General features: G+C 43.0%; 1 pseudogene; it reads left to right on the top strand.

Moving 5' to 3' along the window:
• LOC129515784 (ubiquitin-associated and SH3 domain-containing protein B-like) overlaps window positions 1-24,293 on the top strand; it is a 158,618-nt pseudogene that overhangs the window by 1,941 nt on the left and 132,384 nt on the right.

Raw genomic sequence — 24,293 nt, 5'->3', positions numbered from 1 at the left:
TTTCATATACTATTGTCATAACCCCAGAATGTAGACAGGCCACTTTAATATATGAGAGAATTCAAGCAGTTTGCGCAAAGTCATGCATTTATTGGCCGCACATATCAGTGATGGCAACAACAATTAACCTGTATTGGTCATTTTCTGCATGCCACAGACTGTGGAATCTGCTTTACTGTCGTTCCATTCCTAGTCCTTTACTTTTTCCATTAGACCAGACTGCACTGGGAATAAAGAGAAGTGTTTGTAGATTGATCAAAAATGCATAATCCACACATAAAAAATTAATGTAACTATTATTATTATTGGTTAATAGAATTAACTATCAAAAATCCACTCAGGTGTCGGTAAAACATTCTGAGAAGGATATTCACAACTGTTATAGGAAGGAGTTAAGTTCATATTTCTTAAGGCAGAATTTGGAACAAGTGACCAATATAAGCAGAAATTTCCTCCTGTGATAGCCCTTCACTTTTTATTTCAAATACCTACCCAAAACCACCGATGGAGCAATGTGAGCTTCTGGCCAAGGTAGGAAAAAAAAAGTATCTTTTTCTTCCATATTCGTTTTCCACTTCTGAAAATGAAATCTCAGATAAACCCACATTTTTTTTTTAGAAATGGGAGTTTAGGCAATCATTTTAGTGTTGGGGGGGTCTTCTAAAATGTTCACCTACAGAAATAAAATAAAGCATCCATTGTGTTTACCATTGTACCTGGCATATGTCTACACTTATTTCAGGCATGGAGACATTTGTTAGGTGACATATTTGTTGTGCAGAACTCAATTATTGCTTCCCTGAGGAATGTAGTGATTTAAGAACTTTCTCTGCCAATAGGCTTTAGGTGGATAAATTGGAAAAGACAGTGCCAAGTTTGAATAGTATGATCACTTAAGATTTTTCCCTGGTCACCATTTAAAAAACAAACTATTTTCCTGAATGTAGATACCACGAGTATTCACTTTAATATGGGTATAGTCTTTCAGGGTATCTAAGGATATCCTGGATATCTAAGAAAGCAATCCTGATAGGAGATATGTGTATACAGATACATAACATATACATATATATCTCTTTATAACAATAAGTCAACCTTGAGAAAGCTCTTACTATCATCTTAGATAATCATCACTTTCATTTTTATACAATGCTTTTAAAAATAATAATTACTTAAAGAACATTGATATTTACACATTTTTAATTATGTCATTTAAAAAGCCCATCTTTCATTTCACCTGAACATATGCTCAAAATGAATTCTGGATTGTTATTTAGCATTTCCTTTAATTGGAAACTAGCAAACATTAGAAGTTTGCCAAGAGAACTTTTTTTTTTCAAGAGAACGTTTTTAAAAAACAGTTGAAATTTTAAAACTGTTTAAAATGACAGTATTTTAAATGTCATTAGCACTCTAGAAAGCTTGAGTGCCATATTTAAAACAAGTGATATGATGCTAAATTTGTGGTAAGCTTTTACCACAATATTTCAAATCAGTGTGGGTTAGGGGGTGAGGAATACATTAGAATATATTATAAGAATATATATTAATAAATATATTTTATCTGAGAATGTCAAATCAGCTTCAGAGACATTCGATTCAGAATATATATAGTGTCATCAAAATCGTGAGCATCTGAAGAAGGGTAAAACCATTTGAAAATAGTGATGACACTATTTTCAGAGTTGAAGGGTAAATGGAGGTAAAACATCTGGCTTTTAGTTGCCATTATGTAATGTCATTCCTCTTCTCCCCACTAACCCCCCAACATACACACACATAAGCACCTGCCCCTTCTGGTGTTAGCTAGCTACTCCTCTCTGTGAGTGCATATCAATAGGGCATATCTGTCATTAAAAAAAAAAAACTAGAAAAATACACTAACATTCCTTTGATAAAAGCATAAATACGAATTCTTTAGGAAAGATAAAATAATTTTAAAAATATAGAAAAGGAAGAGAAAGGGTTACAGATTTAAAAAATAGAGAAAGCAGGACCACTAAGGCAGCGCTCTGATGTCGGGCAAGAGGCTGCAGCTGATGACACCGGGTCTTCTGCCGGGAAGATGCTGGGAGCAGATTCCAGGTGCCCTCATCACACTGGGAAACAGTGACATGTGAAGGGATCGCTCAAGAGCATGGCATGGTAGTCAGGTCACTGCGTCCGGGTGCACCTGGCTGTCCTCTCGTGGTACACCTTACAGGTACACGACGTGTACTTACAAAAGAAGAAAATAGAAAGGATCCTCCTACAAAAAGTGGCAAGAATGATAAAACCCAAAATTAATTTCTTAAAAAGTAAAACAACAGCAACAACACTGAACTCAAATCAATTTAAAAGATTTTTAAAAATTCAAAAAAATAAAAGTTCACATTACTTATGATCTAGATTTTCTAAAACTCAGCATGGAAGACTCAGTCATTTAAAAAATTCAATGGATTGCCTCAGCTCGGAGAAATGCAGAGATCGTGTACAAGTTTCTCAAATTATGCAAGGTGATCTTTCTCTTGGTGTCTCTGCAAGACCAGCCTTGGCCACACGCAGCGCCCCTCACCCAGGGCTGTGGGTCCCCACCCAGTGCCCGCGCTGATGTCCCGGTGCCTTTCCAGCCTCCAGGGGACGGCCAGGTCAGCCCTTTCCTTCCTCACTCAGTCTAAGTGCAGTCAGGTACATGTGCTAATAGAAACTTGAAAACGACTTTCTGTTCTAAGTTTTTCATGGAGCTAGGAATGTGTCTTTCTCATCTCTTAGTAAAATGAATTTCATTTTTTTTATTATTTATTTATTCATGAGAGACACACAGAGAGAGGCAGAGACACAGGCAGAGGAAGAAACAGGCTCCATGCAGGGAGCCCGACACGGAACTCGATCCCGGGACCCTGGGGTCATGCCCTGAGCCAGAGGCAGACACTCAACCACGGAGCCACCCAGGCATCCCAGTAAAATGAATTTTAAAGGGTCGATATAGTCATGAACGCTCTGAGATAGATGACTAGAGGGTCTAGGGTTTTTGGAAATTCAAGGTGTACTTCATCCTAGTGATAGATGAGCAAAAGACTATATCCTGGTCTGGTTGGGCTGCTGTAAGTGAATATTATAGACTGAGGGGCTTGTGGACAGCAGGTATTTACTTCTCAGGGCTCTGGGGGTGGACACCCCAGATCACAGAGCCTCTCTCGGTGGAACTGCATGGGGCACAATCTTCCCTGCGATGGGAAGTGACGCGTTTCAAGTGTTGCCAACAGGGATGCTTGCTCTGGCCTGGGTGTCCAGGGGTCTTCCTGGGGAGCCCATGGTGTAGGCCTGTAGCACCTCTGTGGCCTTAGTGACCTCTGCGACCTCAGGGATGGACGCTCTGCAGCCCCAGAAGGACAGCAGGTATTGGCCGCTGATCACGTCCTCAGGATGAACTATCTCAGCAGACGGGTATGAGCTTGAGGCCTCAGCCTTGCAGAAATGCTCTACCCCACAGAATATCCCTGAGGCTTAGGGCCCAGAGGCTGTGCAAGGGCTGGAGTGCAAACTGGCTGAGGAATATGCAGGGTTTGCCCAACCCAGGCCCGTTGAGTCAACACTTCCTCACACAACACACATGGCATTGGAAGGTGGGGACATGGCGTCTGGAGAATTCGTTCCTGCTCTTGACAATGATACAGCAAACTGGAAGCATCATCGTATAAGATCTGAAATGCCATGAGGCCTAATCGTGAAACTACGATGAATAGGATCAAGAAAAACACCTCCAATCAAGGAATGGGGGAGTAAGGGATTCTGAGAGTAACAAAACTGCCCCACACGTGTGTAGGAGCCCAAAGAGGCAGGAGTGACCAGCAAGCAATGAAGAATAGCAGGCACCAAGCACACGCAAGCCTTGGCGGAAGAAAATGCCCATAGCTACTACCCGCCACATCCAAGTGACGAGAATGAAGGGCCCGAGAACGTAGAAGTTATGAGCGAGGAAAAGAGTGGAGCGTTTCTCCGTGAATATCAGCATCAGACACGTGTGTGGGATTACGAGGAGGTTAGAGAAGCTATTGCACATGGCCGGGCGGTAAGCAGTACTGAGCGGAGAATCACGCACTTGGAAGCACGTTCAATCTCTGTCCTTACAGCAGGTGGCCACGCACAACCGGGAGACGGACATTCGTGGTTAGTAATGATCGCAGCCCTCCTGGCATTCTTATAAGCTTGGTGTTTCTCCTATGTCTTTAGCGAGGAGCACCTTGAAACAAAGACACACGTATCTTAATGTCAGTCTTTTGTTGAACTCTTTCTATTTTTCTTGTAATGAACCCAAGCAAATTGGATTTGATCCCAGAAACGCCCGTATAGAGGATGGTCTTGTGTCTCCCTCGCTGTCTGTCCGTCCCTCTGTTGCTCTGGTTCCCGTCCCGGGAGTGACGCTGGCACAGTTCTCCCCACGGTGGCATCGTGGGTAAGGTCTTGCTTTATCTCCATATTTTTCTACATTGTTTACGTGTGTCTGTAATGCTGACGTGGGCCATGCTCATCAAGATGCCGGGATGGATGTGATAGGGATGCTGGGGACTCACGTGTGGGACGGAGATACGTCCACGATTTCTCACCGCTGGACGCATCTGAAAAACCAGCTCTGAGTTTCCCACTGTCACTAGCAGGTTAAATATCCTGTCAGTCCACGCCACTGTGTGGAGAGTGACCATCGTCAGCGGGATCAGTAGCAGGCCACAAGATGCTACTTTCGCAGGACCTTGTGCATATTAAACCTTTTTTTTATGATGAATCTGTCAAAAATAATTTCATTTATTGTAGGCACAAATTCAATGTCTTAGGTGAGTCGTAGCGCTCGATGAAATCCTTAAGAACGCAGGGGTGGCACACGATTCCCGCTCTCTCCGTGGGATGGAGAACATGAACGGCAACAGAACGATCTGAATGCAATTTTGTTTTTTAATCACATTATTATTGAGCATATAATGAAAAATAAAGTATTCCAACTGGAATAGCTTTATCAGTCCAAGTGCTTGCCTCAAGGCCAGATGTAGCACTCCCTAATCAGCAAGCTGTGTAATGAAGTTTCCAGACATCTGTGTTTATAATCAGATTACTTCACCGTCACTCTTGCTTGAGAAGATATTACTTCAACGCTTTGTATACGTTTTTATTTACCGTCTTTTCATCTCTCATTTTAGTCCCTTTTCTGAACACATAAAATTTCAGTGCCTCTTTTCACTGTTTATTAGAGTAAGATAATTAGTTAAAAATCTCCCAAGTATTCCGTAGCCGTGTTTAGGGGGCCAGCATCTTGCTCTCTGTTAAATCACTTTACAAAGCCTTTGTACAAAATACTAGACTTGGTTGGGCGGCGACTGAAGGGGCCTTCCCCACCACCCAGCCCTCACTTTGCTGATCCTCAGTGACACATTCCTTCAAGCCAACGGGGTGTCTCTGCTCAGGGGGCTTTTATGTGCTAATTTAACATAAAATAGTGAAAGGGAATATAAGGGAAGGGAGAAGAAATGTGTGGGAAATATCAGAAAGGGAGACAGAACATAAAGACTTCTAACTCTGGGAAATGAACTAGGGGTGGTGGAAGGGGAGGAGGGCGGGGGGTGGGGGTGAATGGGTGACGGGCACTGAGGGGGACACTTGACGGGATGAGCACTGGGTGTTATTCTGTATGTTGGTAAATTGAACACCAATAAAAATTAATTTATTAAAAAAATAGAAAGAAATGCAGTACTATGAATACATGTGAAAAGCAACAAGATTTTTAAAAACTACTCATGAAAATAAAAAGTATGCAATGGAAAATTAAGCATTTTTAAGATAGTAGCTCTACTTCTTCCTGCAATCATATATGGACTTCACTATGAAATCTGAAAAACCATACTGTAAATCCACAGCTTCTTGGAAAACTAGGTGACCTGACAGATGTAAACTAACTGGTTAAAGAAACAACCGAGGATCTCTGGGAAACCAGAATATTCAACAGACAGTCTCTAAGCAGGTCAACTCTACAAATATATGAATTTCAAAATAATATATTTTGTTAAGTATATGAATAATAAAGTATTTTGAGACATACAAAAAAAAAACATAAAATAAGGATCTCGGGATTTGCACCGGATCCCGTCTGTCTTCCGGGCCACGTTCGTGTGGCCCAGCCCCCCGGGGAGGGCGAGAGGGAGGTGTGCTCCCACCACAAGGTGCTGGAGGAGAACAGGAGGGTCGCCAACACAAGACATTGCGGCGTCGTGGTTCCTGGGCCCGACATTACAACGCAATAATCTCCTCTCATTCTTGGCCCTCAGACTCACAGTTCCTCCATCCAGGAAGGGGCCGTTGCTGTGTCAAATAGTGTGAAGACTCTGTTATCCCATAAATAGGAAACGGGGCGTTTACTGCTCCTTGTTGCTTTGTTTTCGTTAGTGACTTCTGGGTTTACCTCTTGTCTTTAAAAAACAAAACAAACAAACAAAAAATCATCCCAGGCTTGATCAGTGTGCATATGACATAACTGGAGGTAGTTTCAGTTTATTACTTTATGTGTAACCGTAAAACCAGACTTTCAACGTGCATCACGCGAGGACTGCACACGTGAATTAAGATGTGGAATACCGGTGACCTGGGGCCCTGCTGATGGTAGGAGGGAAACACCCCATTCTTGGTGACAGCACCTACATAACACACTTCACTCCCCTGGAATTTGAGAGTGAGCTCACGACCTGTCCTACCACACAAGGAAGGGCCCCTGGACTGAGGGTCCGAGTTCCCGAAGGTGACTGTCTGTCAGCACACAGGGGCCTGTGGCAGGCTGGCCGGGCACACCTGCTGCCCTCTGGACCCAAGGTGGGCTCTGAGGCCCACCCTGTGCCACCCTGGACCTTTGCGCCCTCATCAGGACTCACGGTTTTCCAGCTCTGGTGGCTGCAGACCGAGGAAGCAACAGTGCAGCCTGCCCCCCTCCCCCCCGCACCCTGTTCTATACGATCCTCTAACTCAAAGACAGGCCACGTGTGACACATTGTGCAGGACCCCTCGGGTTTACAGGTTGCCCACTCATGCAGAATTTCTCTTATATTTTGAAATATTTTAGACACACAAAGAAGGTAAGTAGTAGTATAAAAAAAATGGCCGTAGAGTTACTTCTCATAATTGGACAAATAGTTATTACTTTACCAACCATGTTCTAGGTTTTTTTAAAGATTATTTATTCATTTATTTACTCATGAATGACAGAGAGAGAGAGAGGCAGAGACACAGGCAGAGGGAGATGCCCGACGTGGCACTCGATCCCGAGACCCCAGAATCACGCCCTGGGCCGAAGGCAGACGCTCAACAGCTGAGCCGCCCAGGAACCCATATGTTCCAGATTCTTTTTTAAAATAAACACAACAGCTATGTCTGTATGTTTGTCCAATATTCGGTCTATTTTCTTCTTGTTTGACCTCCCACAAGTGTTCTAAAATCATCTCCTTAGGCACACAGACGTAATACGTGCACGACTGGTCTTAGAGTATTCGGTGAGTGACACATTTGTGTAGCCTTCTTGCTACGGACTGAATGTCTGTGTGCCCCCCAAATCCATATGTTGAAGCCCTACCCAGTAGTGAGCTGGTATTTGGGGGTGGGGCATTTGGGAAATAATCAGGTTTAGAGAAGGTCAAGGCGGGAGCCCCTGTGTTGGGATTAGTGTCCTTCTGAGAAGGGGTAGGGCCCTCTGTCTACCCCATGAGGACAGAAGGAGAAGAGGGCCGTCTGCCCTCCGGGAAGGCCCTCCCTGACTGGGAGCTGGCTGGCCCCTTGACCTTGTGCCCCAGCCTGCGCAGCTGTGAGAAGTGAATGTCTGTGGTTGAACCACCCGGTCCGAGGTGGTGTTTTCACAGCCTGAACCAGGTGCTTCTAGGATCTAGGACGCTTCCACCACTTGCTTTTCTTCTGCAACTTCCGTGTGGTATTTAGTCACTGCAAGTCCTACATGTTAGGCCTGGTTATGTGAACAATGCGCCATTATTGATTTGGTCTCCTGTCGATAACATTAATTTAAATGTCTCTCCGGGCATGAGCGCATACATCTCTCCCGCGTATGTACTGGGAAGAGGGTGACGTGCCGGAGAGCGTCTTCAGGTAGAGCAGATGTTTACAAATATATATTGTATACAAATATACAAGTGGCCGTTGCACTGTGTATATACTTTAACTTCAAGTTTGCTCCTCCCTGCATATTAATCGGGTTGGGATGATGTCATGTTCCGGGAGTATAATTTACTTTTTGAACGTCCTTTTCAAGTCCCTTGACATTCTTTTTCTATCACATTATGAGTCTTGTTTGTTGGTTTTTGGATCTGTGTGAATTCTTTAGTAGGCTGGATCCTAGGCCATTATCAGTGAAGTACATGGAAGTTATATCTTCCACAATGTGGCTCATATTTTCACTTTGTCCCACTGTTCAGACATTTAAAAATTCAATAGAAATAATTCTATCCTCCTTTTCTGTTTGGCTATTTCCATGCTATGTCATATTTAAGAAATCCTCTCTGTTTGAACAAGCTCCCCCACCATATTATTTTCAGAACTGTATGGGTATCATCGGCCTTTTGTTTCTCCCTATAAATTCAGGAATAGACTCAGATTTATGTTATCTCTCCATAGTTCCTGACTATAATTGAATTTAGTCTATAAATCAATTTCAGAAGCACTGCCACTTCTCTGAAATCGAGCCTTCCTCTACACACCTGAACTCTACACCTTTTATTAGCTATACGCGGACATCTTTCAATGATGTGTCTGTAATTCTATAGGAACCATGTAGGTTTCCCATTATGTGTAATTTATAGGTATCAGACTTTCCTTCTTTTGTAAATGATATCTTTTTCTATTTACACTACCATTGAAGATTACAAATTCCGTTGATGACATGTTGACGTGTCATTTACTTTTCATTTTAATTATGTATCAAAAAATGACTATGCAACTTTTTTTCCTGATTTTTGCCTGTAAAGACTATTAAGCATTCCACATAGGCCATCATGTATGTGTTTCAAAAAATGGCATTTTGTTCTTTCTTGTCAATCCTCACATGACTCCTGTATTCCATACACATCTATCTACATATTTGAATCTTGCCTGTATCATATACATATCATACATATCATATTTGTATCTTATTTTACTGTTCCCTTCCCCTTCTTATTACTCCCCTATTTTTGTATTAAAAATCAATGGGTTAAAGCCACTTGCGTTTATCACTTTGCAGTTTCCTGGGTCTGAAATCCAGAAACGACTTAGTTGGATGGTTCTGGTTCCAGAACTCTCCTGAAGTTGTGACCCAGACGCCAGCCCAGGTGTGGTCACCTGAACCCTTTACAGGGAGGTGTTTACTGTCTTAATGAGCAATAACAACACTTTATTGCATAGTTGAAGAACGATCTTTCTTTGGTTTTAATGATCCTAACTTTTGTTGGATTTGTTTTTATTTTGTTTCTCCTATTTTCTCTGTGTGTTTACTCTGTTTCTTTTCCTTAATGTTTTTAGAATGAGTACAATTTACATCTTCTCCCTGTCTTTGGAGGATTTGGATTTGAATTTGAAATTTATGGACCATAGGCAAGAGGCTATTTTATGTTGACGCAAAGGGATTATAAAGTTTAAGTTTATGTGTCAACTTGACTGGTCTCACGGAGGCCCAGGTAGCTGGTAAAAATGTCATTTCTGGGTGTTCCTGGAAAAGTTAGCATTTGAATAGATGGACTGAGTAAAGAAGACCCATCCTCTCCACTGTGGGCATCATCCAATCCACTGAGGGCCTGGATAGTACAGAAAGGTGGAGGGAGGACGAATTTTCACTCTCTTTGTAGCAGTGACGTGAATGTGCCCCTGTGCTTGGACCCCGGTGCTCTGGTTCTTGGGGTCCTTGGGATTATGCCACCAACCTTCCTTGTCCTTGAACTTACAGAGGGCAGATGGTAAGCCCTCTTGGCCTTTACAATCACATAAGCTAATTCCTATAATTAATCTCCTATGATCTCTCTCTATATCAGTTCTTTTCTCTGGTAAACCCTGACTAATGCACATGCCTCCCTCCTAAGTGGATCAGTTGTGATCCATGGCAGTGCCCACCTTTCCCTATGTAGCCATCTGTCTTCATTCTGCACTTAGAGTAACGAGCCAGCCACAACCTCCAGCCTGTCAGCTCTTTTGGATTTGGATTCAGTCCCAAGCTGCGTCCTAAAAAGCTTGATGGGAAACTGGTCACGTCCTCAATGTATCTCCTTGAGGCCAGCTATACTTGAGTTAAAGTCTAGCAGAAGCACCCCCAATAGCCTTCCGCTCACATATCTGTGTCTGGTGCATACTTCATATTCAGTATATATTTATTGCCTACCTCAATGAACAAATTAGCAGTCCTCTGTATACATAGAGGGTGCATAGGACTATGCCCTTGTTTTCAAAAACAAGTATGTCAATGTATAGCAATATAAAATATTCCACATCCAATTTTTAAACCTCTGGTCAGATATACATTCCAGTTTGCAATCAATTTACACTTCACTACCTAGGAGGAGGAGGTAAGATGTTAAGGAACTACAGAAAAAAATCACCTTCTTACAAATTCATTCTATGAGGCCAGCATCACCTTAATTCCAAAACCAGACAAAGACCCCACCAAAAAGGAGAATTATAGACCAATATCCCTGATGAACACGGATGCAAAAATTCTCAACAAGATACTAGCCAATAGGATCCGATAGTACATTAAGAAAATTATTCACCATGACCAAGTAGGATTTATCCCCAGGACACAAGGCTGGTTCCACACTCGTAAAATAATCAATGTGATTCATCATATCAGCAAGAGAAAAACCAAGAACCATATGATCCTCTCATTAGATGCAGAGAAAGCATTTGACAAAATACAGCATCCATTCCTGATCAAAACTCTTCAGAGTGTAGGGATAGAGGGGACTTTCCTCGACATCTTAAAAGCCATCTACGAAAAGCCCACAGCAAATATCATTCTCAATGGGGAAGCACTGGGAGCCTTTCCCCTAAGATCAGGAATAAGACAGGGATGTCCACTCTCACCACTGCTATTCAACATAGTACTGGAAGTCCTAGCCTCAGCAATCAGACAACAAAAAGACATTAAAGGCATTCAAAGTGGCAAAGAAGAAGTCAAACTCTCCCTCTTCACCGATGGCATGATACTCTACATAGAAAACCCAAAAGCCTCCACCCCAAGATTGCTAGAACTCATACAGCAATTTGGTAGCGTGGCAGGATACAAAATCAATGCCCAGAAATCAATGGCATTCCTATACACTAACAATGAGACTGAAGAAAGAGAAATTAAGGAGTCAATCCCATTTACAATTGCACCCAAAAGCATAAGATACCTAGGAATCAACCTAACCAAAGAGGTAAAGGATCTATACCCTAAAAACTATAGAACACTTCTGAAAGAAATTGAGGAAGACACAAAGAGATGGAAAAATATTCCATGCTCATGGATTGGCAGAATTAATATTGTGAAAATGTCAATGCTACCCAGGGCAATTTACACGTTCAATGCAATCCCTATCAAAATACCATGGACTTTTTTCAGAGACTTAGAACAAATTATTTTAAGATTTGTGTGGAATCAGAAAAGACCCCGAATAGCCAGGGGAATTTTAAAAAAGAAAACCATAGCTGGGGGCATCACAATGCCAGATTTCAGGTTGTACTACAAAGCTGTGGTCATCAAGACAGTGTGGTACTGGCACAAAAACAGACACATAGACCAATGGAACAGAATAGAGAATCCAGAAATGGACCCTGAACTTTATGGTCAACTAATATTCGACAAAGGAGGAAAGACGATCCACTGGAAGAAAGACAGTCTCTTCAATAAATGGTGCTGGGAAAATTGGACATCCACATGCAGAAGAATGAAACTAGACCACTCTCTTGCACCATACATAAAGATAAACTCAAAATGGATGAAAGATCTAAATGTGAGACAAGACTCCATCAAAATCCTAGAGGAGAACACAGGCAACACCCTTTTTGAACTTGGCCACTGTAACTTCTTGCAAGATACATCCACGAAAACAAAAGAAACAAAAGCAAAAATGAACTATTGGGACTTCATCAAGATAAGAAGCTTTTGCACAGCAAAGGATACAGTCAACAAAACTCAAAGACAACCTACAGAATGGGAGAAGATATTTGCAAATAACATATCAGATAAAGGGCTAGTTTCCAAAATCTATAAAGAACTTATTAAACTCAGCACCAAAGAAACAAACAATCCAATCATGAAATGGGCAAAAGACATGAAGAGAAATCTCACAGAGGAAGACATAGACATAGCCAACATGCACATGAGAAAATGCTCTGCATCACTTGCCATCAGGGAAATACAAATCAAAACCACAATGAGATACCACCTCACCCCAGTGAGAATGGGGAAAATTAATAAGGCAGGAAACAACAAATGTTGGAGAGGATGCGGAGAAAAGGGAACCCTCTTACACTGTTGGTGGGAATGTGAACTGGTGCAGCCACTCTGGAAAACTGTGTGGAGGTTCCTCAAAGAATTAAAAATAGACCTGCCCTACGACCCAGCAATTGCACTGTTAGGGATTTACCCCGAAGATTCAGATGCAATGAAACGACGGGGCACCTGCACCCCGATGTTTCTAGCAGCCATGTCCACAATAGCCAAACTGTGGAAGGAGCCTCGGTGCCCATCGAAAGATGAATGGATAAAGAAGATGTGGTTTATGTATACAATGGAATATTACTCAGCCATTAGAAACAACAAATACCCACCATTTGCTTCAACGTGGATGGAACTGGAGGGTATTATGCTGAGTGAAGTAAGTCAATCGGAGAAGGACAAACAGTGTATGTTCTCACTCATTTGGGGAATATGAATAATAGTGAAGGGGAATATAAGGGAAGGGAGAAGAAATGTGTGGGAGATATCAGAAAGGGAGACAGAACATAAAGACTTCTAACTCTGGGAAATGAACTAGGGGTGGTGGAAGGGGAGGAGGGCGGGGGGTGGGGGTGAATGGGTGACGGGCACGGAGGGGGACACTTGACGGGATGAGCACTGGGTGTTATTCTGTATGTTGGTAAATTGAACACCAATTAAAATTAATTTATAAAAAAAATAATAATAAAAATAAAAAAAAAAAGAAAACCCAAAAGCCTCCACCCCAAGATTGCTAGAACTCATACAGCAATTTGGTAGCGTGGCAGGATACAAAATCAATGCCCAGAAATCAATAGCATTCCTATACACTAACAATGAGACTGAAGAAAGACAAATTAAGGAGCCAATCCCATTTACAATTGCTCCCAAAAGCATAAGATACCTAGGAATCAACCTAACCAAAGAGGTAAAGGATCTATAACCTCAAAACTATAGAACACTTCTGAAAGAAATGGAGGAAGACACAAAGAGATGGAAAAATATTCCATGCTCATGGATTGGCAGAATTAATATTGTGAAAAAGTCAATGTTACCCAGGGCAATTTACACGTTTAATGCAATCCCTATCAAAATACCATGGACTTTCTTCAGAGACTTATAACAAATTATTTTAAGATTTGTGTGGAATCAGAAAAGACCCCGAATAGCCAGGGGAATTCTAAAAAAGAAAACCATGTCTGGGGGCATCACAATGCCAGATTTCAGGTTGTACTACAAAGCTGTGGTCATCAAGACAGTGTGGTACTGGCACAAAAACAGACACATAGATCAATGGAACAGAATAGAGAACCCAGAAGTGGACCCTGAACTTTATGGTCAACTAATATTCGATAAAGGAGGAAAGACGATCCACTGGAAGAAAGACAGTCTCTTCAATAAATGGTGCTGGGAAAATTGGACATCCACATGCAGAAGAATGAAACTAGACCACTCTCTTGCACCATACACAAAGATAAACTCAAAATGGATGAAAGATCTAAATGTGAGACAAGATTCCATCAAAATCCTAGAGGAGAACACAGGCAACACCCTTTTTGAACTTGGCCACAGTAACTTCTTGCAAGATACATCCACGAAAGCAAAAGAAACAAAAGCAAAAATGAAGTGTTGGGACTTCATCAAGATAAGAAGCTTTTGCACAGCAAAGGATACAGTCAACAAAACTCAAAGACAACCTACAGAATGGGAGAAGATATTTGCAAATGACGTATCAGATAAAGGGCTAGTTTCCAAAATCTATAAAGAACTTATTAAACTCAACACCAAACAAACAAACAATCCAATCATGAAATGCGCAAAAGACATGAAGAGAAATCTCACAGAGGAAGACCTAGACATGGCCAACACGCACATGAGAAAATGCTCTGCATCACTTGCCAGCAGAGAAATACAAATCAAAACCACAATGAGATACCACCTCACACCCGTGAGAATGGGGAACATTTACAAGGCAGGAAACAACAAATGTTGGAGAGGATGCGGAGAAAAGGGGACCCTCTTGCACTGTTGGTGGGAATGTGAACTGGTGCAGCCACTCTGGAAAACTGTGTGGAGGTTCCTCAAAGAGTTAAAAATAGACCTGCCCTACGACCCAGCAATTGCACTGTTAGGGATTTACCCCAAAGATTCAGATGCAATGAAACGCCAGGACACCTGCACCCCGATGTTTCTAGCAGCCATGCCCACAATAGCCAAACTGTGGAAGGAGCCTCGGTGTCCATCGACAGATGATGGATAGAGAAGCTGTGGTCTCTGTATACAGTGGGATATTCCTCAGCCATTAGAAACGACAAATACCCACCATTTGCTTCAACGTGGATGGAACTGGAGGGTATTATGCTGAGTGAAGTAAGTCAATCGGAGAAGGACAAACAGTGTATGTTCTCATTCATTTGGGGAATATGAATAATAGTGAAAGGGAATATAAGGGAAGGGAGAAGAAATGGGTAGTTAATATCAGAAAGGGAGACAGAACATAAAGACTCCTAACTCTGGGAAATGAACTAGGGGTGGTGGAGGGGAGGAGGGCGGGGGGTGGGGGTGAATGGGTGACGGGCACTGAGGGGGACACTTGATGGGATGAGCACTGGGTGTTATTCTGTATGTTGGTAAACTGAACACCAATAAAAATTAATTTATTAAAAAATCACCTTCTTAGCGACTCACTTTTGATATATTGCAAATTATTGATTCAAGTTGCTTCTGTTCTGGTCCTTACCAGGAAGGATTCCCAGTGAAAGGATGTCAGTAATTACGTGGGGAAATGAAGGAGTTTTGGATCATAAACATTGGGGAAAAGAAGCTAAACCAGAATCCTGAGGAGATGGGTTTCCAAGGAGCAGCCATCAGGGGATGGAGACTCACCAGCTAGTGGCAGTGGCCGAAGATGAATCCCACCACAGGTCCTTGGTGCCTCCGGCTGCGCCAACCATATCGGAGTGTTGCATAGACCTGAACCACTCTCTCTCCCTACAGCTACATCGGCTGCACCTATCCTCGTGATTCCACAAGTTTGGGAATTTCAAATCAATCAAGTATAATCCAGCTGATAGTTTTCATACACATTAAAACTCTTGGGAACTCCTTCAAGTTGTTCCTTTTTTTTTAAGTTGTTGTGTCCTCACAATATTGGTTATTAATAGTAAACATTTTCAAAAAAAATAAAAATAAAAAATAGTAAACATTTTCAATGACATGTTTTATTTCCTTGCTTGTCCTTTCAAATCACGACTGATACGAGAAAATCCAAGTTCACTTTGTGAACTGCTGGTTTTGGTGTTTTCACTTCTCACCTGTATTCATAAAATGAATATAAATGGCAGCATGTGCTATTATCATCTGGCCAAGTACATATTATTTAAAGAAGACTTGTGGTTGTCATTTATTTTCTTAGAAAAAAAAATGGTAGTAGAAGGAAGGGACACATGAATACTTAGAAACCAAAGGAGTAGGGAACCAATATTGTGGTATTTCTTTTGCTTATTGAAATAGATTCAACATAGAACGTTATTTCCCCCAAATGTCAAAGATATATATTTCCACAGAGTGTTAAATGCCTTCATCTAGTTATACATTTTCCAACTGAAACACTAAAAACTAAATTTTGCTCTGGCTAGATATACATTGTTAAAATCTCCTTATGTATAAGTGAGCAATCTGGTTTACTTTTTCAATGTCATTTCTTTCCGACAACTGTCAATATAAAATGGCAAATTTAACCAGAGCTTGTTTTAAAGAAGTTTATTTTTAAGTTACATCATGGCTTACTAAGCCTTTTACACATTTGACTTGGCATTTTTGGATGACTGCATTTATGAAAAATCTCATTTTTTTTGTTATATTCATCATAAACAGATGAGACACAAATGATTTAGCAATTCAAGCAGAATCTGTTACGCAGCAAGACGTTAGGCAAAGGACAAGCCTCCAGTGATCGATGATTTTCCTTCTTTATTTTATTGCAACTCATTTGTGCATCGTTCATGCTAAAGCTGAGAGTGCAAAAGTGTCTTTGCATGTGATGCATCGGGCACACGAAGAATGGGAGGAAACAGTCATGAGATGCAGCACCATTTTTTCTGCAAAGTTATGCTACTCTTCTAACTCAGCTGACAGTATTCTCTAATTCAGAAGTATTTGGCAGCTTCTGTAACAACCAGATGAGATAATTGGCATTAGTTTATCAGTTTTACCTAAACACATGCTTACTGAATTCTTGAGTTTATTTGAAAGCTGTATTACTTCTAAGTCAAAATATTTCTCTACAGAAATCTTCTGCATTTGCATTATAGTCACATTAGCTTCTGGAAGGAAGAGATGAAGGGGTTATAAAAATGAAAAAACCAGGATGCTTGGGTGGCTCAGTGGTTGAGCATCAGCCTTTGTCTCAGGGCATGATCCTGGGGTCCTGGGATGGGGTCCCATATCGGGCTTCCTGCAGGGAGCCTGCTTCTCCCTCTGCCTGTGTCTCCGCCTGTCTCTCTGTGTCTCTCATAAATAAATAAACAAAGTCTTCTAAAAAAAATGGAAAAACTGGATCTTTCTGGATAAATGAGGCCCACTGAATTTAAACAGAATTTCCGTCTATATATATTTCTGTCTCTGGTTCTAATCACCACCTAATCCCTGGCTTCTTTAAGCACCATTTAGTATTCCAGTTAATTTAATATTCTTATTGACATAGTAATTCCTCTATTGGGAATATAAGTTCAAACCAATTGAAAAAAGCCCAGCATAGGATGTGCTGAATAACTTTCTAGGCCCTCACACTGAGAGGTTACCCATATCTATAAATACTCCATGGGGTACCAGGAAAGACCTATACAGACACGGTCAATCTTGATCCAGATAAATGGTGTTCTTCGAGGGTCTGGGCACAGTGCTGCGGAGGACAGAGCAAGGGCTGGGGACCTGCATAATTCTGAAGCTGACTTTGTGGAAGAAGTTCCTTGTCAGAAATAAAAGGCAAAGGTGGTGTACAAGGTAGTAGAGTGAGCCAGTAACTGTAATTTCTGAGGCGCTCCTTGGATTCCTGGTGTCTGTGGGATGGAAGTTGTGAGAAGGGGCCCGAAGTCATCAGAGAATAAGGAGCTTTATGAAGTCACGCGGCATTTAACTGGCTAGTAGTGGCACTAGCGTTATTAATGACTGCTCACAAATTTTTATGTTTTAATGACAAAAGCGATTCCTGTAGCATCACAAAATTTACATCATCATCGTCTTGGTTGAGAATGTAAATAAAAACTTGGCTAACAAAGTGCAGTGATGTCTCTCTCTCTCTCTCTCTTTTTTTTTTTTTTTTTTTTTGGTTTCCAGAGTTTGGCTTTATTTTGCAGTACAGAAATCATGTGGAGCCGTTCGAGACAGACACTGAAGTGGAGGCCCTGTCAAATCAATACTGCATCGCAGCTTGGTCCGTTGAACAAGCCACACCTGGGATACAAAAGAAACTTCTACGTTTACCTGCTTACAAGGGGTTTCTTTCCCCTTCGCGCTCATCCATTTTATAAGGTTAAAACACCGCACACAGGCTTCCTCCGAAAGGACTCTCAGGGTCTGCAGTTGGGTTAGATTTTAGGCTCATGTCTCCCCACTCTCTCCACGTGATGGCTGGAGCCTCTGTTCTGGGACGTGTTATTTCAGATGTCACGGAGAGTCAGAATTTTGAACCTCTGGGATACCCACTCGTGGTCACTTGTACAACGACAATTAGGATAATAATGTGATTTTCAGAATAATAAAAAGAAGCCTCTCGTGGTAGGAACGTTGCCACAGGGAGGAGACCGTAATGCTTTACTGCCTTCAGGCATTTTTAATTATTATCTGCTAATACCAGTGAACCTCCTGGAGCTCAAGCCATCTGAGTTGAAGGTGCCTTGATATCTCAGGCCTGACAATTAGTCCCCACAAATAAAATACACATGGGACGTTGTGGGGAGGGGGGTGGACCGAAGGGCAGCAGCCCTGCACAGGTGGATCTTCCTTACCTCCAGGCGGGAGCCCTGGCGTGCTCCAAACGTACTTCGCACCGGGGTGCGTGCAAGGCGTGTGTCCTGCTCGCGAGCAGGTGCTCAGCGGGTGATGCAGATCACCTTGCATGTGGTTTCGTCGGTTGCTGGTCCCGATTCCGACAGCGGTGGTACCGTGTGTGGTGCATGCATGTGCCATCCCTGAGGCTGAGAACCCTGTGGGGCTGTTCATCACCCCTGTGGGGCTGTTCATCACCACCATCACCACCCACCACCGCAGAACCGCGGACACAAGGGCCCAACAGCTCCCGCACAATAGAACTGAGGTTCCCAGGGTCCGAACCCCATTAATTTCACTTGGAAGCCCGAAATGCTACTATCTACGCTCCTCTGCCTCGTGTTAAATATCAGCAAGTACAAAGCAGAGCCTTCAAATGCGACCTGAGAATCACAAATGACAGTCTGCGACAAGACCAACTTACTACCAACTGTCGACTAGACATAGACTTAGGAAGTCGTTTTATTTCTAATTAAAATAACTTCACTTCCTTACATTACAAACGAAATGCAAGCCATCTCTTTTGCATCCGCCTATTTGTATTTGTCGTCTGTTCCTTCGCTTTGATTTGGAGGTCAACAAAATATCTCAATTACAATTCGAGAAAATTTATTATTTTACGGTAATATATTCGGCTGGGGGAAATAAATTTCTGCATATGCAAAATCCAAGCTGGTTTTCATCATAAAGATGTAAGAATGATAACATCCGTGGTGTAGACAATTTCTCCAAATAACATTATTAGGTGTGCCACGATTGGAGTTGTCAGCGTTTCTCCGCCGTTGAAGCGTGCCGTGATTAACTACGTAACTCTCCCTCACATCACCTAAATTACTGCTAAATGTTCTCCCTACACTATCACGCTGGAAAACATTGCGACCTGAATCCGTTATGAACGGAAATGTTATTACTCAGACTAATGCTACCTGCAAACCAACGTAGGAAATCGCTGTTACACCAAATAAAGCCTCTGGAGCTATCAGGCATTCTGAACAACCTGGGAATTTCTATTAACCTCTCACGATTTCCAAATAAACGAAAACCAGAGACAATGATTAGTTTCCGAGTCCTGCCTCCTTGGGTGCGATAAATTGCTGGCCGTCATCCACCAGAACTTGTTAAATAGAGAAATGGGATTTTTTTGTGTGTCTGCAAAATTATTTTAGAGGCAGACCGTGTGTTCTACTTTTACCAGACCTCCAAGACTTGGATGTTGGTCGGCTCGGCACATAACGTGTCCTGGTGTGCGTTGGATCCCTCCGAATGCACAGACATGTCCTGCAGCGAGTACGTCCTTGCTTTGCATGCACGGCTGCCCCCAGAGCCCTCCAGGGACAAGCTGCTCTAAGTAGCGAGGCAACACTGTCAAGGGTGTCTGCCCAGGTGCGGTGGCCTGGAGACGCTGGTTTGTCTCTCCCCATAGGGTGCACCAAGAAAATGAGGGAGAAAAGGGCAGAGAACGCATCTAGAGATGATAGAGCACTTTTCTATTGGCTGTCACTTGCGACCTAAGTGGGATATGTACTGAATCGTGTCATAGAGACAAATGTCACATCCCTACGGTGTTCCTCTCACCAAGCGGTGGCATCCACACGATGGGAAGTAGAGTGTCCTTGCCCTTGGAAGTTCTCAAGAGCAAGCCCAAAGCATCATGTAGGAGTGAAAGGAAATGAGGAAAATAAAGAGCTTGAGGGGTGTGCCCGAGTCTTTACTATTAGGTTAGTAATCCGCTGTCGCAAAAACGCCTTAAATATGAAATATTTACATACTTTTGCCTATGAGGCTTGCTCGGAAAGTAATCATAGATTCGCAGGGAGTCGCGCAGGACTGTTCGGGGCTGTCGTGTGCACCCCGCCCAGCCTCTGCCCATACGAGCTTGGCGCATGACAGCGGAATGAGATGGACGGCAGGAAACGAGCCCGCATGATCTCACCAGTTACACGTGCGTGTGTGCGTGTGCGTGTGTGTCCTACAGAAAGTGTTGGGAGAGGCTCTTTACCTTGTTCTCAGTCATAGAGGGGAAGGAGTCAGGCTCTCACTATGAAGCACGGTGTCAGCCCTAGACAGTTGTCATTGTCTTGATCGAGGAAGGAAGACCCTCTCCATCCTCACTGTCCAGAGAGTTTGTATTGAAAGTATTGAAGTCTGTCAAACGCACGTTCTACTTTGAATGATGAGATCATAGGACTTTTCTGGATGTTTGATACGATGAATTATAGAGATTGATTTTCGAATGTTGGAGCAGTCTGCATGCCTGGATCCCACCCTCCCCCCCCACTCCCGGATGTCAGTGTGGGAAGATTTGGTTTGTTGGGGATTATTCCGTCCAGCTTCATGACAGCCATTGGTCAGTAGGGTTCTTTCGTCCTGTTTTGTTTTGAATGGTCTCTACTTTTTAGCCTCAGAGTGATCCCGGGCTCCTATAAGGTGATAATGGGGATTAAACATCCATCTAACCATTTCTAGAAGATACTGTGTAAAATTACGGTTAGTTTTTCTTGTTGAAATATTCGGTAGCATTATCCCGTGAGGTCATCCGAGCGTGGACACTTGCATCAGGATTTCTGATCTTGGTCCATTGCCCATCGCCCACCACTCCAGCGGAGCTTTGAATACAAATGTAGTGAAATATTGGAATTCATAAAAAAAAACAGCCCCAAGAATATTTTTTAGAAAGATGAAAGGGTAGATTTGAGTTCCATCTCGCGTAGTCAACCTTGGCTACAGTCTTGTGAAGCTCAGGGAAAGAGAAACCATCACATTGTTGGGCTCCAGCCACAGGGTGGGTCACAAAGGAGGCAACAGATGTGAAGAGAGGCATAGAATCTGGAATCTTCAAGTTCCCAAGACAGAATCCGGCAGTAGGCAAAGCATGAAGCATAACATCAGAGCTCGTACAAAGTGGCACTTATGACAGGTGTTTTATATGAGATAATTACACAGATAGTGTCTCTGTATTAGATGCGCACCCGCACCTCCATACATAGCAGGGACCCCATACCCCCTAATGCCCTGTCTCCCCACCCCTCTGACTCTGATGGGACCAGGCTGAGCTTTGGGGAGTTTGGACGATGCACAGAAAAGCATCGGCGACACCAGGGGTCATAGAGGTGGCTCGTTCAGAGCTCTCCTGGAGCAACCTCTCGTATCCTGTGCATTATTTGTAGTCGGGCGGGATTGGGCGAGTGCACGGGTGGTCCCCCAAGGGCACTTCCACCCGAACGTGTGAGTTAGACCTGCTACATTTCCATTAGTAGAGGCTGTTGTAAAAAAGGAGACGGGAGATTAGGACGCTATTTCCCAAACCTTGGAGGAGCCCTGGAGGAGACGTTGCCCATCCTTCTCTTTCTTCTCACTCACATGCCTTCCACAACCGCTGTCCTTCCTACTGCAAAACTATATATTTTTTTTTCTGCTCGCTGTCTTGACAGAATTTCCGAGAACATAAAGACTCCGGTCCCCTCATGTCTGGCTTACATCTCCCCGTGCCTGAGCCGGCCCCAGGCAGCCCGTGGGGCGTGCAGACAATGCGCCCTGCACTCTGTGGTGCCTCCTCAGGGTCTGGGCCACCTAGGAAGAGGAATCTGGAGCAAAGTAGAGGAAATGGGGGGGGAGCAATGGTGTACATCATATTAACATGAATTTTTTGCAGGTACAATGAGCATCTGAGCACATGGGGGGACTCTGTGATCTAGCCTATGCCACAGAATGGGATTTTCCCCCAAATTTCTTTGTGGTGAAATATTTACACATGAACCTGAGAGGCTTTGGAGAATCAGAAGCATTTTAACGATACTCAGCCCCCAAACATCATCCATGTTACGAAGCCTACAGACGTACAGGTCAACAGACATAAATATAACAATACTATTTTCTGGGCAAGTGATAAATCCTGAATTTCAGGGGATAAAGCGTTGTAGCACATAAAACTTTTTATCTCGGTGTTAATTATCGTTTCCTATTGAAATGTCTACATCATGTTTATTTATAGATCTTAAAACGCATTATCTGACTTGCTAAGTCTCTCATATTTATATTTTTCCATAGCGTAGATGGTGCATTCTTTATTTTTTTATTTTTTATTTTTTTATTTTATTTTATTTATTTATTTATTTATTTATTTACTTATTTACTTATTTACTTATTTACTTATTTTGTAGATGGTGCATTCTAATTTTTATTTCATTATGAGTCTGACCTTAGAGATGGTGCCTCCCATCGAGGGACAAGACACCAGGATCGTGGCAGTTTCAGGGAAGGACAACCTGTAAGGACATTAAACTTGGCTCCGCTGTCAAAGAGGAATCCAAGGGCAGTCTCTACGGGCTGATGCCTTGGGGGCCCCGTCTACGTGGGCGTCCGTGGGGGCTCCTGGTCCAAGTCACCCGCCACAGAGCCCACCGCCACGCTCGTCACCCCACAGGGAAAACATAGTAATATCCGTCCAGTATTTCATCATGTCTGTCCTCAGCATAATGACTTCCTGCTTCGTTGTGTATTCTCTGCCAAGGTAGCAGAAGCCTAGTCAGCAACCACACCTAATAAAGCGACATTTGTATCTGCTGGATGAGCATTCACTGGATCAATTTCTCTTCTATTATAACACATGTTGTGTGCAAAGGGGGTGCTGGTGAAATAGTATCTGCTGTGGGAAGGACGAGGAGGCCATCTGTCCACAACGCTTCTCAGGAACGCCAGGTAGAGCGTGTGCAGCAATGCGGGGGGTGGAGGGGAGGGTGGTTGTGCGTGCCCAGCTCCCTGGGCAGGCCTCTGGGGCGGGAGGGGCAGGCGTGTTTCTGGGGCCCCAGCCCTCCACGGAACCCTGGCTTGATGTCATCGCTGGACGTGTGCCGCCTGAGGGTCACCAGCTGGGCTCTGGGGGCCTGTGTGCTGTCATGAAGATGGAAGAGAACCCAGGGAGGTTTGTTGGTTGCTCTTTGAACCTCGTGCGCTTTTCTCTTGTTAAAGACACGGGGTTTGGGGGCTCCTGGGTGCCTTGGGTGGTTGGGCTGCTAACTTGGCTCAGGTCACCAGCTCAGGGTCCTGGATTCGAGCCCCATGACGGGGCTGTCTGCTTGAGATTCTCTCTCCCTCCCTCTGCTTGTGTGCTCTCTCTAAATGAATGAATGAATGAATGAATGAATAAATAAATAAATAAATAAATACTAAATAATCTTTGATCAAATGATGCAGGGTTTTAATGATGTTTTTCATGACAAGCTTAATCTCAGAAAATGTTGGCCTCTAAGGATGAGATTCTTAATCTCAGAAAATGTTGGCCTCTAAGGATGACATATATTTTAGGAGCTAAATGTGAATCCAGCATGAGGTGTACCAGAGACAGGTCCTCTGTAAGAAACCTAGTATAACACCCTGCGTCCACCCAGAGCTGCAGTGGCAATGACATACGTGCTGTTTAACGGGATCAGTCATCATTAAATATCGTACATTTGAAGCAACTCTCCTGGGGGCATTTCTAAGGTAATATATTCTTATTTCCATCATGTGTCACTAATTTCTATCTCTTCCCATTAGTGGGGATAAGCTCAGAAAAAAATTCATGACATGTCTTTAAAACAATTCCTATATGCTTTGAATATGGGCTTGCCTTTAACTGAATATAGATTTTTTTTTAAATAACTCATTAGCTGCAGAGCATGTTTCACATCTTCTGATTTTGGGTGGAAGCCCTAAGAGCCTGGACTCCCATCCTGGCCCCCGTCCCTCTTCGGGAGCCCTTGCTCTGCCCCTACTCTTAACAACACCGTTGGCCCAGACACAAAATGATCCTCGTAGGATG

This window comes from Nyctereutes procyonoides, unplaced genomic scaffold (assembly GCF_905146905.1).
Source record: "Nyctereutes procyonoides isolate TBG_1078 unplaced genomic scaffold, NYPRO_anot_genome, whole genome shotgun sequence".
NCBI lineage: Eukaryota > Metazoa > Chordata > Mammalia > Carnivora > Canidae > Nyctereutes > Nyctereutes procyonoides.
Note: the sequence above shows the minus strand (reverse complement) of the source record. Positions and strands in the feature narration are given on the sequence as shown.